Source organism: Coregonus lavaretus (genome assembly GCF_964263955.1).
Source record: "Coregonus lavaretus genome assembly, chromosome: 4".
NCBI lineage: Eukaryota > Metazoa > Chordata > Actinopteri > Salmoniformes > Salmonidae > Coregonus > Coregonus lavaretus.
The window spans coordinates 61,036,549-61,052,210 of record NC_139991.1 but is presented as its reverse complement, the minus strand read 5'-3'; positions in this window follow the sequence as shown (position 1 = coordinate 61,052,210).

Here is a 15,662-nt window from a genome sequence, read left to right as displayed (position 1 = left end):
GATGCTGCCACCCCCGTGCTTCACGGTTGGGATGGTGTTCTTCGGCTTGCAAGCGCTCCCCTTTTTCCTCCAAACATAACGATGGTCATTATGGCCAAATGGTTCTATTTTTGTTTCAACAGACCAGAGGACATTTCTCCAAAAAGTAAGATCTTTGTCCCCATGTGCAGTTGCAAACCGTAGTCTGTCTTTTTTATGGCGGTTTTGGAGCAGTGGCTTCTTCCTTGCTGAGCGGCCTTTCAGGTTATGTCGATGTAGGGACTCGTTTTACCGTGGATATAGATAATTTTGTACGTGTTTCCTCCAGCATCTTCACAAGGTCCTTTGCTGTTGTTCTGGGATTTATTTGCACTTTTCGCACCAAAGTACGTTCATTTCTAGGAGACAGAACGTGTCTCCTTCCAGAGCGGTATGACGGCTGCGTGGTCCCATGGTGTTTATACTTGCGTACTATTGTTTGTACAGATTAACGTGGTACCTTCAGGTGTTTGGAAATTGCTCCCAAGGATGAACCAGACTTGTGGAGGTCTAAAATTATTTTTCTGAGGTCTTGGCTGATTTCTTTTGATTTTCCCATGATGTCAAGCAAAGAGGCACTGAGTTTGAAGGTAGGCCTTGAAATACATCCACAGGTACACCTCCCATTGACTCAAATGATGTCAATTAGCCGATCAGAAGCTTCTAAAGCCATGACATAATTTTCTGGAATTTTCCAAGCTGTTTAAAGGCACAGTCAACTTAGTGTATGTAAACTTCTCACCCACTGGAATTGTGATACAGACAATTATAAGTGAAATAATCTGGCTGTAAACAATTGTCGGAAAAATTACTTGTCTCATGCACAAAGTAGATGTTCTAACCGACTTGCCAAAACTATAGTTTGTTAACAAGACATTTGTGGAGTGGTTGAAAAACGAGTTTTAATGACTCCAACCTAAGTGTATGTAAACTTCCGACTTCAACTGTATGTAACATAAACATAATAATATGCCATTTAGCAGACGTTTTTATCCAAAGCGACTTACAGTCATGCGTGCATAATTATTATTATTTTTTGTGTATGGGTGGTCCCGGGGATCGAACCCACTACCTTGGCGTTACAAGTGCCGTGCTCTACCAGCTGAGCTACAGAGGACCACATACTGTTGACACGTAGGCTATGGTGTAATGGAATGTTTTGCCTTGTGTGGTAGGTTTGGTGGGTTTTGACCATCTTATGCAGGTGTCCTAACAGGCATAAAATAACTACCTTGTCACCAAGTAAAGTCATATGTCATAACAGCTGACATAACTTGTCATAACCTGTCATAATATGGTCATAACACTGAGTGTCAAAACCCACATTTATTAAAATGATATTTTACCCTGCCAAGAAGTTTCCTTTTGATGGAAAGTTTGTTTCTTAAATCCTTTGTTGTTGTTGTAATGAATTCTTTACAGTCATGTTTTTTTCATTATATTTTAAATAACTTTCATGACCATTCTGTGTGTCTTTACTTGGACTAAGAAAATACACTTTATGATACTGTCAAGAAGCATTATGACCGTACTTTGTCACTTTACTTGGACTAAGAAAATACACTTTATGACACTGTCACGAAGCATTATGACCATCCTGTGTCACTTTACTTGGACTAAGAAAATACACTTTATGACACTGACAAGAAGCATTATGACCATATAATCATATAAGCCAGATAGGTCTATCACTTAAATGCCCTTATAGAAAGAGGGTGAATTGTCCTGTTCCTGAAATCTGCTCCTGCGTTCATCCCAGTCATCAGCAAACAGATTCATTGGGGTAGGTGCATGTCTGACATCATTGTGTGCACAATTACAATGAAAATGTAATATGCTCAATTAAAAAATATATATATATATATATAACATAAACATACTGTTGACACATAGTCTATGGTGTAATGGAATGTTTTGCCTTGTGTGGTAGGTTTTGTGGGTTTTGACCATCTTATCTAGGTGTCCTAACAGCCATAAAATAACTACTGTGGTAGTTTTCTTTTTTTTTACACCCTTATGTAGGTGTCATAACCAGCCATAAAATAACACAATATATGTCAAAACAGATCTAAATATGTGTCATGACAGTGTTATGACCATATTATAACAGGTTATGACATGTTTTGTCAGCTGTTATGGCATATTATGACATGGTTATGACCGTTGGGTGTCAAGTAAAGTGTTACCCAATTATTTGTAATTTCTCTCAGTCAAACAGTGAATTTCAAACACAGATTCGACCACAAAGACCGGGGAGGTTTTCCAATGACTCGCAAAGAAGGGCACCTATTGGTAGATGGGTAAAAATACAAAAAGCAGACATTGAATATCCCTTTGAGCATGTTATTAATTACACTTTGGATGGTGTAGCAATACACCCAGTCAATTCAAAGACACAGGCGTGTGGATGTTTTGTGATGGAAGGTGTGGTGTGTGTTTTTGTGTTTGGAAAAGTATGGCGTTAAGTGAGTGAGAAAGGAAATGGTTGCAAATCCCAGAACCAACGTATGTCTGTGAGCAGGGGTTGTGAGAGAGAGCTTTCAATTTTGTGCAGATGAGGGATATACATTTGAAAATAAAGTATACATCACATCTTTTTTTTATTGTCCTATCATGATGGAACGGTCCCCAACCCTATATCCTAGACACCCACCTGAGCGACCCATACACCAAAGAGAAGTCCCCATCTGTTTTATGGCCTTGCTGTAAGCTGCCTATATGCAGCCAAAACAGAAAGATAAATGCAGTCAGAGACCTACTAGAGCAGCACCCCTCAACATTTTGAGCCTGCCTGGCAGGGTTGGTCCTACAAAGCCAGAGCCCCCTGATGGGAGAGCATAATATACAATTCTGCTAATGAGAACCTTGATGACCTTGTACCTAGCCGGTGGGGATTCTGGTGGGCTACCCCCACCCAGGTAGTGGCAGTGCTGGCAACACTGGCTGCAGTAACCCATTGGGAGGGGATCACACTCAGACAATCAGAGAGGGGGCATATTATTGTGGCCCTGGTGGCACAACACAATCAAAGGTCTGACTGCACAGAGATACTTGGGAAAATGGTTACAACGGGGGACCAGAGTGTATGTGTTGCAGGGGAAGGTGGTGGATCTGATCTCCATCACCCAGGACTTGACATTGGTTAATCAAATCTCAAATCTTTGTAAATCTTTGCTCAATCTTGCATGCTTTCTCAAACAGCTGTAACTGTATATGTATTCGTAAATCAGTTCCTTTCTTGATTTGGGCTCTGGGATGTAACAACCTTTGAGCATCTAAGCTTATGGTTGATTGTGGGGGAAAGGGGTTGAGTGTGTAAGAGTGTGTGTGTGTGTGTGTGTGTGTGTGTGTGTGTGTGTGTGTATCCCACATCTTTTGCTAGGGGTAAGGATGTTATGGAGAACCACAATAATTGTTTGCTGAAATTATAATTGCTTGACAAAAATGTAATGTAATGCAATGGCAATCCTAGTTACAATCCTTTGCATGAACTGCCGACATTATTACGCATATTAATTGTTCATGATGGAAATAAAAAGATACGCAAGATATTTGATTAGATATGTATTTTCAATAGCTACACTACCGTTCAAAGTTTGGGGTCAATTAGAAATGTCCTTGTTTTTGCAAAAAAAAATTGCAAATTGTCGCTGTGTACTACTCCCTTCACAGAACAGCACAAACTGGCTCTAACCAGAATAGAAAGTGGAGCGGGAGGCCCCGGTTCACAACTGAGCAAGAGGACAAATACATTAGAGTGTCTAGTTTGAGAAACAGACGCCTCACAGGTCCTCAACTGGCAGCTTCATTAAATAGTACCCGCAAAACACCAGTCTCAACGTCAACAGTGAAGAGGCGACTCCGGGATGCTGACCTAGGCAGAGTTGCAAAGAAAAATAAATATCTCAGGCTGGACAATAAAGAGAAAAGATTAAGATGGGCAAAAGAACACAGACGCTGGACTTTTTCGTTGCAACTCTGCCTAGAAGGTCAGCATCCCGGAGTCGCCTCTTCACTGTTGACGTTGAGACTGGTGTCTATTTAATGAAGCTGCCAGTTGAGGACCTGTGAGGCGTCTGTTTCTCAAACTAGACACTGTAATGTATTTGTCCTCTTGCTCAGTTGTGCACCGGGCCTCCCACTCCTCTTTCTATTCTGGTTAGAGCCAGTTTGCACTGTTCTGTGAACTTCCAGATTAAAGTTATTTGTTTCTGGCCATTTTGAGCCTGTAATCGAACCCACAATTGCTGATGCTCCAGATACTCAACTAGTCTCAAGAAGGCCAGTTTTTTTGCTTCTTTAATCAGAACAACAGTTTTCAGCTGTGCTAACATAATTGCAAAAGGGTTTTCTAATGGTCAATTAGCCTTTTAAAATGATAAACTTGGATTAGCAAACACAATGTGCCATTGGAACACAGGACTGATGGTTGCTGATAATGGGCCTCTGTACGTCTATGTAGATATTCCAAAAAAAATCTGCAGTTTCCAGCTACAATAGCTATTTACAACATTAACAATGTCGACACTGTATTTCTGAACAATTGGATGTTATTTTAATGGACAAAATGTTTTGCTTTTCTTTCAAAAACAAGGACATTTCTAAGTGACCCCATACTCTTGAATGGTAGTGTATAATACATTATCAACCCTGCAAGCAATTCAATACTATTATTATGGTGGGAGATTATAATACTGTTTTAAATACCTCAATGGACCGTAAAGGAAATCGCACTACAAACTATCACCCTCATGCTCTTAAGGAAATCATGAATGTCATGGATATATTAGAACTAATGGATATATGGAGGCTTAAATATCCTGACCTAGTGAGATATACTAGTCGTCTTGACTTCTTTCTTATGTCATTCTCGTTGGCACCAAAAGTTTTAAAAGAGTTGATAGGGGACAGAATGCGGTCGGACCATCAGATAATTGACATTTACATTACTCTTACAGAATTTCCACGTTGGCGAGGAAATTTGAAATTTAATTAAAGCCTATTGGATGATAACTTGTTTTTAACTAGGACAGAGGAATTTATAACAGACACTTTTTTTTTTGTGAAACTTTTAAATGTGCCTTTAGAGGCCATGCAATTCAGTACTCATCTCGAAAACAAAAGCAATTTAGGTCAAAAGAGTCCATACTGACAAAGGAAATAGAAAGTCTAACAGAACAGATAGATAGCAATAAAAACTGTACCATAGAGGCTCAGAATAAGTTAGAGGAAAACAAAAAGAAATGGAGGAACTTATTCAAGAAAGATCAAGTGTAATATATTATAAAAATAAAGCAAACCAAATTATTTTTTAATCTTCAACATAGAAACGCTACCAAAAATAATTTACTGAAACTGGTTACAAATGAAGGAGTCACCCATGATTCAACAAATGATATTTTGAAGGAGGAAGCAAAGTACTTTAAGTATATGTTTTCATTTCAGTCACCTCCATCTCCTCTAACTGAAGCTAATTGTATGGGGAGAATTTTTTTTATATTGACAATGTAAAATTAACAGCCTTACAGAAAGACTCATGTGAAGGTGAAATTACAGAGGAGGAACTTCTGGATGCAATTAAAGCCTTTAAGTCTGGGAAAACTCCAGGGCTGGATGGCATACCAGTTGAGGTATACCAAACCTTTTTTGATATACTCAGAGGACAGTTACTAGCATGTTTTAACCACTCCTATGTAAATGGTAGATTATCAGACACTCAAGAAGAAGGTCTGATTTTATTATTACTGAAACAGGATACAAGCGGGAAATATAAAGATCCAGTCCATTAAAAAAATTGGAGGCCCCTTACACTTCAGTGTTGTGATGCAATAATTCTAGCAAAACGTATAGCGCATATAATTAAAAAGGTATTGTAGGACATTATTCATTCTAACCAGTTTTTTTTTACATGGAAGAAACATTGGAGATAATATAAGGCAAGTACTGGAAAAAATAGAACACTATGAAAAATCTGTGAAACCAGGCCTGCTATTCATAGCTGACTTTGAAAAGGCTTTTGATAAAGTACGACTGGAGTTTATATATAAATGTACATGCCTGGAGCATTTCAATTTTGGAGAATCTCTTATAAAATGAGTTAGAATCATGTATAGTAACCCTAGGTGTAAAATAGTAAATAATTGCTATTTCTCAGAAAGTTTTAAACTGTCAAGTGGAGTAAAACAAGGTTGTCCACTATCGGCATATCAATTTATTATGGCCATCGAAATGTTAGCTATTCAAATCAGATCCAACAATAATATCAAGGGACTAGAAATCCAGGGCTTAAAAACAAAGGTGTCATTGTACACTGATGATTCATGTTTTCTTTTAAATCCACAACTTGAGTCTCTCCACAGTCTCATAGAGGATCTAGATACATTTTCTAACCTCTCTGGATTACAACCACATTATGATAAGTGTACTATATACGTATTGGATCACTAAAAAATAACTTTTACATTACCGTGTAGTTTACCAATAAAATGGTCTGATGGTGATGTGGATATGCTCGGTATACATATCCCAATTTTTTTATATGTTGTTAGCAAAAATAGATAAGATCTTGCTACCACGGAAAGGTAAATACCTGTCTATTTGTGGAAAATCACCCTGATTAACTCTTTAGTATTATCCCAGTTTACCTATTTGCTTATGGTCTTGCCTACACCTAGCGAACAGTTTTTTAAATTATATGTGAAAAAAAGATTCAATTTTATTTGGAACAGCAAGCCAGACAAAATTAAACAGGCCTATTTATATAATGAATATGAATTCGGATGGCAGAAATGATTAAATATTAAAGCATTAGACCTATCAATAAAGGTTTCAGTCATACAATAGTTATACTTAAATCCAAACTGGTTCTCTAGCAAATTAGTAAGAATGTCTCACCCTATGTTCAATAATGGCCTTTTTCCCTTTTTCAGATTACAACCTCTCCCTTTCAGTTATTTGAAAAGGAAATAATCTCCCAAATATCACTATTTCTAAAACAAGCCATAGAAAGTTGGTTGCAATTTCAAGTGAATCCTCCACAAACTACAGAACAAATAATGCAACAAATATTGTTGTTAAACTCAAATATACTAATTGATAAAAAAACATTATTTTTTGAAAAAATGTTTTAAAAAGGTATAATCTTTGTGAATGATATCATAGGTAGGACTGGTGGAGTTATGTTGCACATGCAGCTAACAAAAACATATGGAAATGTCTGCTCTACCCCAAATTACAACCAAATAATTGCAGCATTGCCGCAAAAATGGAAGAGGAAAGTGGAAGGGGGAAAAAGTAAGAAACTTGTCTGTTGGCCCTGCATTAAAGACCATAATTGGTTAAAGCAAATTGTGATTAAAAAAAAGTATACCATTTTCATTTAAGGACCAAATGATTGACAGCCATTCCATATAGATTGCAAAATAGTTGGGAAGAGATTTATGACGTACCGATCCCATGGCACATGGTTAATGAACTGATACGCAAAACGACGCCGGATTTAAAACATAATTTTTCCATTTAAATTATTATACAAAATTCTTGCAACTAACAGAATGTTATTTATATGGGGGATACAACATTCCCAGCTCTGCAGATTTTGCTGCAAAGAGACAGAATCATTAGATAATTTGTTTTGGTACTGTCCATATGTAGCTTGTTTTTGGTCACAGGTCCAGGAATGGCTGAAGAATTGCAGATAGTACTACTGGGTGATCTGAAAAGTCATAGTCAATTGATCAATAATATAATAATACTTTTAGCAAAAATGTTGATTTTCAATTTACAATCTACAATTCAATTTAGAACTTTTGTGAAACATCACAGTACAATTTAAAAATATACACTTTCGGTCAAAAGTTTTAGAACACCTACTCATTCAAGGGTTTTTCTTAACTTTTACTATTTTCTACATTCTAGAATAATAGTGAAGACATCAAAACTATGAAAAAACATATATGGATCATGTATTAACCAGAAAAGTGTTAAACAAATCAAAACATATTTTATATTTGAGATTCTTCAAATAGCTACCCTTTGCCTTGATGACAGATTTGCACACTTTTGGCATTCTCTTAACCAGCTTCATGAGGTAGTCACCTGGAATGCATTTCAATTAACCGGTGTGCCTTCTTAAAAGTTAATTTGTGGAATTTCTTTCCTTCTTAATGCGTTTGAGCCAATCAGTTGTGTTGTGACAAGGTATGTATATGTATTTATATGCATGTATGTATGTATGTATGTATGTATGTATGTATGTATGTATGTATGTATGTATGTATGTATGTATGTATGTATGTATGTACAGTGGGGAAAAAAGTATTTAGTCAGCCACCAATTGTGCAAGTTCTCCCACTTAAAAAGATGAGAGAGGCCTGTAATTTTCATAATAGGTACACGTCAACTATGACAGACAAATTGAGAAAAAAATATCCAGAAAATCACATTGTAGGATTTTTAATGAATTTATTTGCAAATTATGGTGGAAAATAAGTATTTGGTCACCTACAAACAAGCAAGATTTCTGGCTCTCACAGACCTGTAACTTCTTCTTTAAGAGGCTCCTCTGTCCTCCACTCGTTACCTGTATTAATGGACCTGTTTGAACTTGTTATCAGTATAAAAGACACCTGTCCACAACCTCAAACAGTCACACTCCAAACTCCACTATGGCCAAGACCAAAGAGCTGTCAAAGGACACCAGAAACAAAATTGTAGACCTGCACCAGGCCGGGAAGACTGAATCTGCAATAGGTAAGCAGCTTGGTTTGAAGAAATCAACTGTGGGAGCAATTATTAGGAAATGGAATACATACAAGACCACTGATAATCTCCCTCGATCTGGGGCTCCACGCAAGATCTCACCCCGTGGGGTCAAAATGATCACAAGAACGGTGAGCAAAAATCCCAGAACCACACGGGGGGACCTAGTGAATGACCTGCAGAGAGCTGGGACCAAAGTAACAAAGCCTACCATCAGTAACACACTACGCCGCCAGGGACTCAAATCCTGAGTGTCCCCCTACTTAAGCCAGTACATCTCCAGGCCCGTCTGAAGTTTGCTAGAGTGCATTTGGATGATCCAGAAGAGGATTGGGAGAATGTCATATGGTCAGATGAAACCAAAATAGAACTTTTTGGTAAAAACTCAACTCGTCGTGTTTGGAGGACAAAGAATGCTGAGTTGCATCCAAAGAACACCATACCTACTGTGAAGCATGGGGGTGGAAACATCATGCTTTGGGGCTGTTTTTCTGCAAAGGGACCAGGACGACTGATCCGTGTAAAGGAAAGAATGAATGGGGCCATGTATCGTGAGATTTTGAGTGAAAACCTCCTTCCATCAGCAAGGGCATTGAAGATGAAACGTGGCTGGGTCTTTCAGCATGACAATGATCCCAAACACACCGCCCGGGCAACGAAGGAGTGGCTTCGTTAGAAGCATTTCAAGGTCCTGGAGTGGCGTAGCCAGTCTCCAGATCTCAACCCCATAGAAAATCTTTGGAGGGAGTTGAAAGTCTGTGTTGCCCAGCTACAGCCCCAAAACATCACTGCTCTAGAGGAGATCTGCATGGAGGAATGGGCCAAAATACCAGCAACAGTGTGTGAAAACCTTGTGAAGACTTACAGAAAACGTTTGACCTGTGTCATTGCCAACAAAGGGTATATAACAAAGTATTGAGAAACTTTTGTTATTGACCAAATACTTATTTTCCACCATAATTTGCAAATAAATTCATAAAAAATCCTACAATGTGATTTTCTGGATTTTTTTTCCTCATTTTGTCTGTCATAGTTGACGTGTACCTATGATGAAAATTACAGGCCTCTCTCATCTTTTTAAGTGGGAGAACATGCACAATTGGTGGCTGACTAAATACTTTTTTTCCCCACTGTATGTATGTATGTATGTATGTATGTATGTATGTATGTATGTATGTATGTATGTATGTATGTATGTATGTATGTATGTATGTATGTGTATATGTATGTGTATATGTATGTGTATATGTATGTATTTATATGTGTATGTATGTGTATGGATGTATATGTATATAAATATATTTGTAAAAAAATATATGGGGGATTGGAAGTGATGCAGACAATTACATTGATGGAAGTTACAATCTATCTGCAATATTAAAGCTGATCTGCCCACTAAAAAAATGAATAATAATAATAATAATAATAATAATAAATAAGATACAGGCATCCTTCCTAACTCAATTGCTGGTGAGGAAGGAAACTGCTCAGGGATTACACCATGAGGCCAATGTTTAATTGCTGTGATAGGAGAAAACTGAGGATGGATCAACAACATTGTAGTTACTCCACAATACTAACCTAAATGACAGAGTGAAAAGAAGGAAGCTTTTACAGAAGAAAAAAAATATTCCAAAACATGCATCCTGTTTGCAGTAAGGCATTAAAGTAAAACTGCCCAAAATTTGGCTAAGAAATGAACTTCATGTCTTGAATACTAAGTGTTATGTTTGGGACAAATCCAACACAACACATCACTGAGTACCACTCTTCATGTTTTCAAGCATGTTGGTGGCTGCATCATGTTATGGGTATGCTTGTCATCGATAAGGACTAGGGAGTTTTTTTTGTATAAAAAGAAACGGATAAGAGCTAAGCACAGGCAAATTCCTAGAGGAAAACCTGGTTCAGTCTGCTTTCCAACAGACACCAGGAGACAATTTCACCTTTCAGCAGGACAATAACCTAAAACACAAAGCCAAATATACCCTGGAGTTGCTTACCAAGACGACACTGAATGTTCTGTTACAGTTTTGACTGAAATCTGCTTGAATATGAATGGCAAGACTTGAAAATGGAGGTCTAGCAATAATCAACAACCAACTTGAAAGAGCTTGAAGAATTTGAAAAATAATAATGTGCTAATATTATACAATCCAGGTGTGCAAAGCTCTTGAAGACTTACCCAGAAAGATTCACAGCTGTAATCGCTGCCAAACGTGATTCTAACATATATTGAGTCAGGTGTGTGTATACTTATGTAAATGAGATATTTCTGTATTTCATTTTCATTAAATTCGCAAAAATGTTAAAAAACATGTTTTCACTGTCATTATGGGATATTGTGTGTAGATGGGTGAATTGTTATTTATTTAATCCATTTTGAATTCAGGTTGTAACACAACAACATTTTGAGTAAGTCAAGGTAGTATGAATACTTTCTGAAGGTACTGTACACTCTTAGAAAAAAAGGTGCTATCTAGAACCTAAAGGATTCTTCGGCTGTCCCCATAGGAGAACCATTTGAAGAACCCTTATTGGTTCCAGGTAGAACCCTTTTTGGTTCCAGGTAAAACCCTTTTGGGTTCCATGAAGAACCCTTTCAACAGAGGGCTCTACATGGAACCCAAAAGGGTTCTACCTGAAACCAAAAAGGGTTCTAACCTGGAACAAAAAAGGGTTCACCTATGGGGACAGCTCGAGAACCCTTTTGGAACCCTTTTTTCAAAGAGTGTAGATATTCAATGCTTCTTTTGAAAAAAAATCTTTAACAAGGAATAGTTTCGCCATATTAAAGCGAGAGCTTAGTTCACGTAACAGGGTTGACCTAAAGGGTTGACGTAAATGAATCTCTAATGAAATAAAGAATCATTCAGAACTGACTTTGTCAAAGCAACAAAATAACTAGGGCTTTACAATTATGTTGAAACTTGGATTTTTGGCATTATTAGCAATCCTTTATTCATATACATTTTTTATTGAATTCACCATATGGTCTATATTAAAGGACACTTCATTTAAAATAACAGGCTTTTAAAAATGCAACGTTGTTGCACAATTTCTACTGAAAAGGGCACTTTTTTATTTGACTGACCCTATTAACTGCTTGGAGTTTGCCTAAAGGCTTTGGGGATGTTTTTCAGGGGCAGGGACTGGGAGATCTTTGCCTCAGGATCGAGGCAAAGATGAACGGAGCAAAGTACAGAGAGATCCTTGATGGAAACCTGCTCCAGAGCACTCAGGACCTCAGACTGGGGCGAAGGTTCACCTTCCAACAGGAAAACGACCCAAAGCACACAGTCAAGATAACGCAGGAGTGACAAGTCTCTGAATGTCCTTGAGTGGCCCAGCCAGAGCCCGGACTTGAACCCAATCGAACATCTCTGGAGAGACCTGAAAATAGCTGTGCAGCAACGCTGCCTATCCAACCTGACAGAGCTTGAGAGGATCTGCAGAGAAGAATGTGAGAAACTCCCCAAATACAGGTGTGCCAAGGTTGTAGCATCATACCCAAGAAGACTCAATGCTCTAATCGCTGCCAAAGGTGCTTCAACAAAGTACTGAGTAAAGGGTCTGAATACTTATGTAAATCAGGCTCTGATCAGTCCCTACACCCAAACGAGGGCATTGCGTTCATCCACCTCTGGCCTGCTGGCTCCCCTACCTCTGCTGAAGCACAGTTCCCGCTCAGCCCAGTCAAAACTGTTCGCTGCTCTGGCACCCCAATGGTGGAACAAGCTCCCTCACGACGCCAGGACAGCGGAGTCACTCACCACCTTCCGGAGACATTTGAAACCCCACCTCTTTAAGGAACACCTGGGATAGGATAAAGTAATCCTTCTAATCCCCCCCTTACCCCACCCCACCCCACCCCCCCAAAAAATAATAATAATAATAATTGTAAAGTGGTTTTCCCACTGGCTATAAGGTGAATGCACCAATTTGTAAGTCGCTCTGGATAAGAGCGTCTGCTAAATGACGTAAATGTAAATGTAAATGTAATATTTCCATTTCTTATTTGTAATACATTTGCACATTTTATTTTATTTATTTAGAATTTTAGAATAAGGCTGTAACGTAACAGAATGTGGAAAAAGTCAAGGGGTCTGAATACTTTCCGAAGGCACTGTATATACAAAAATGTGTGGATTCGGCTATGTCAGCCACACGCGTTGCTGACAGGTGTATAAAATCGAGCACACAGCCATGCAATCTCCATAGACAAACATTGGCAGTAGATTGGCCTTACTGAAGAGCTCAGTGGCTTTCAACACTGGCACCGTCATAGGATGGCACCTTTCCAACAAGTCAGTTCTTCACATTTCTGCCCTGCTAGAGCTGCCCCGGTGAACTGTAAGTGATGTTATTGTGAAGTGGAAACATCTAGGAGCAACAATGGCTCAGCCGCAAAGTGGTAGGCCACACAAGCTCAAAGAACAGGACTGGCGAGTGCTGAAGCGCGTACAAATCATCTGTCCTCGGTTGCAACACTCACTACCGAGTTCCAAACTGCCTCTGGAAGAAACATCAACACAAGAACTGTTCGTCGGGAGCTTCACGGAATGGGTTTCCATGGCCGAGCAGTTGCACACAAGCCTAAGATCACCATGCGCAACGCCAAGTGTCGACTGGAGTGGTGTAAGGCTCGCCGCCATTGGACTCTGGAGCAGTGGAAACGCGTTCTCTGGAGTGATGAATCACACTTCACCATCTGGCAGTCCGACGGAAGAATCTGGGTTTGGCAGATGCCAGGAGAACACTACCTGACCCAATGCATAATGCCAACTGTACAGTTTGGTGGAGGAGGAATAATGGTATGGGGCTGTTTTTCTTGGTTCGGGCTAGGCCCCTTAGCTCCAGTGAAGGGAAATCTTAACGCTATAGAATACAATTACATTCTAGACAATTATGTTTTGGGGACGACCCTTTCCTGTTTCAGCATGACAATGCCCCCGTGCACAAAGTGAGGTCCATACAGAAATGGTTTGTCGAGATCGGTGTGGAAGAACTTGGCCTGCACAGAGCCATGACCTCAACCCCATCGAACACCTTTGGGATGAATTGGAACGCCGACTTTGAGCCAGGCCTAATCGACAACCTCAGTGCCCGACCTCACTAATGCTCTTGTGGCTGAATGGAAGCAAGTCCCCGCAGCAATGTTCCAACATCTAGTGGAAAGCCTTACTAGAAGAGTGGAGGCTGTTATAGCAGCAAAGGGGGGACCAACTCCGTATTAATGCCCATGATTTTGGAATGAGATGTCCACATACTTTTGGTCATATAGTGTATAATTACACTGGTTTACACCTGGTCAAAACATCTGAATGTAGCCAACATATGATCACAGTATGGTTTAATACCAGGTCGCATGATTTACTATATTGTACTGTAGATGAGGCAGAGGAAAGTATATATTATTATTTTTACAGTGAAGCTAATGAGACCATTGATAATTCAATCGAAACAGAAATGATTGCCTAATGTTTTTATTACAGATTATACAGAAAACCATGCATCCCTTACAATAGGCTACGTGTGTGTGTATGTGTGTGTGTGCATACATGTGGGTGTGTGGGTTATGTGCCGTGAAGTATGTGCTTTGTAGTAATGCGTGTGGCTCTCCAATCGCTCCATATGGCTCTCTTCGGGTGGTGCCAGAACCAGCGCTGGGCTGCTGGCCACTCCAGAACACTGCACCTGAAGAGCTGCCTCCAATGGAGTTAGAAGACAGGTTGAGACAAGTTGTGTTGCCCAGGCCCTGCAGCAGATCTGGGTTGATGTGAAAGATGTTTCTGCTGAGTTTGAGCATTAGACCATACTCAAGACACTTTGGCTTAATGTGCAATGTAAGGCAGGTCACAACGGCAGAGTTCATCCTTCTGTATGAAAGAACCAAACCTGTCTACCTACAGTGGCTTGCGAAAGTATTCACCCCCCTTGGCATTTTTCCTATTTTGTTGGCTTACAACCTGGAATTAAAATTGATTTGTTTGGGGTTTGTATCATTTGATTTACACAACATGCCTACCACTTTGAAGATGCTAAATATTTATTGTGAAACAAACAAATAAGGCAAATTAACAGAAAACTTGAGCGTGCATAACTATTCACCCCCCACCTTTTGCAACAATTACAGCTGCAAGTCTGTTGGGGTATGTCTCTATAAACTTGGCACATCTAGCCACTGGAACGTTTGCCCATTCTTCAAGGCAAAACTGCTACAGCTCCTTCCAGTTGGATGGGTTCCGCTGGTGTACAGCAAGCTTTAAGTCATACCACAGATTCTCAATTGGATTGAGGTCTGGGCTTTGACTAAGCCATTCCAAGACATTTAAATGTTTCCTCTTAAACCACGTGAGTGTTGCTTTAGCAGTATGCTTAGGGTCATTGTCCTGCTGGAAGGTGAACCTCCCTGTATTTAGCGCCATCCATCATTCCTTCAATTCTGACCAGTTTCCCAGTCCCTGCCGATGAAAAACATCCCCACAGCATGATGCTGCCACCACCATGCTTCACTGTGGGGATGGTGTTCTCGGGGTGATGAGAGGTGTTGGGTTTGCGCCAGACATAGTGTTTTTCTTGATGGCCAAAAAGCTCAATTTTAGTCTCATCTGACCAGAGTACCTTCTTCCATATGTTTGGGGAGTCTCCCACATGGCTTTGCTTATTTTTTTCTTTAAACAATGGCTTTTTACTGGCCACTCTTCCGTAAAGCCCAGCTCTGTGGAGTGTACGGCTTAAAGTGGTCCTATGGATAGATATTCCAATCTCCGCTGTGGAGCTTTGCAGCTCCTTCAGGGTTATCTTTGGTCTCTTTGTTGCCTCTCTGATTAATGCCCTCCTTGCCTGGTCCATGAGTTTTGGTGGGCGGCCCTCTCTTGGCA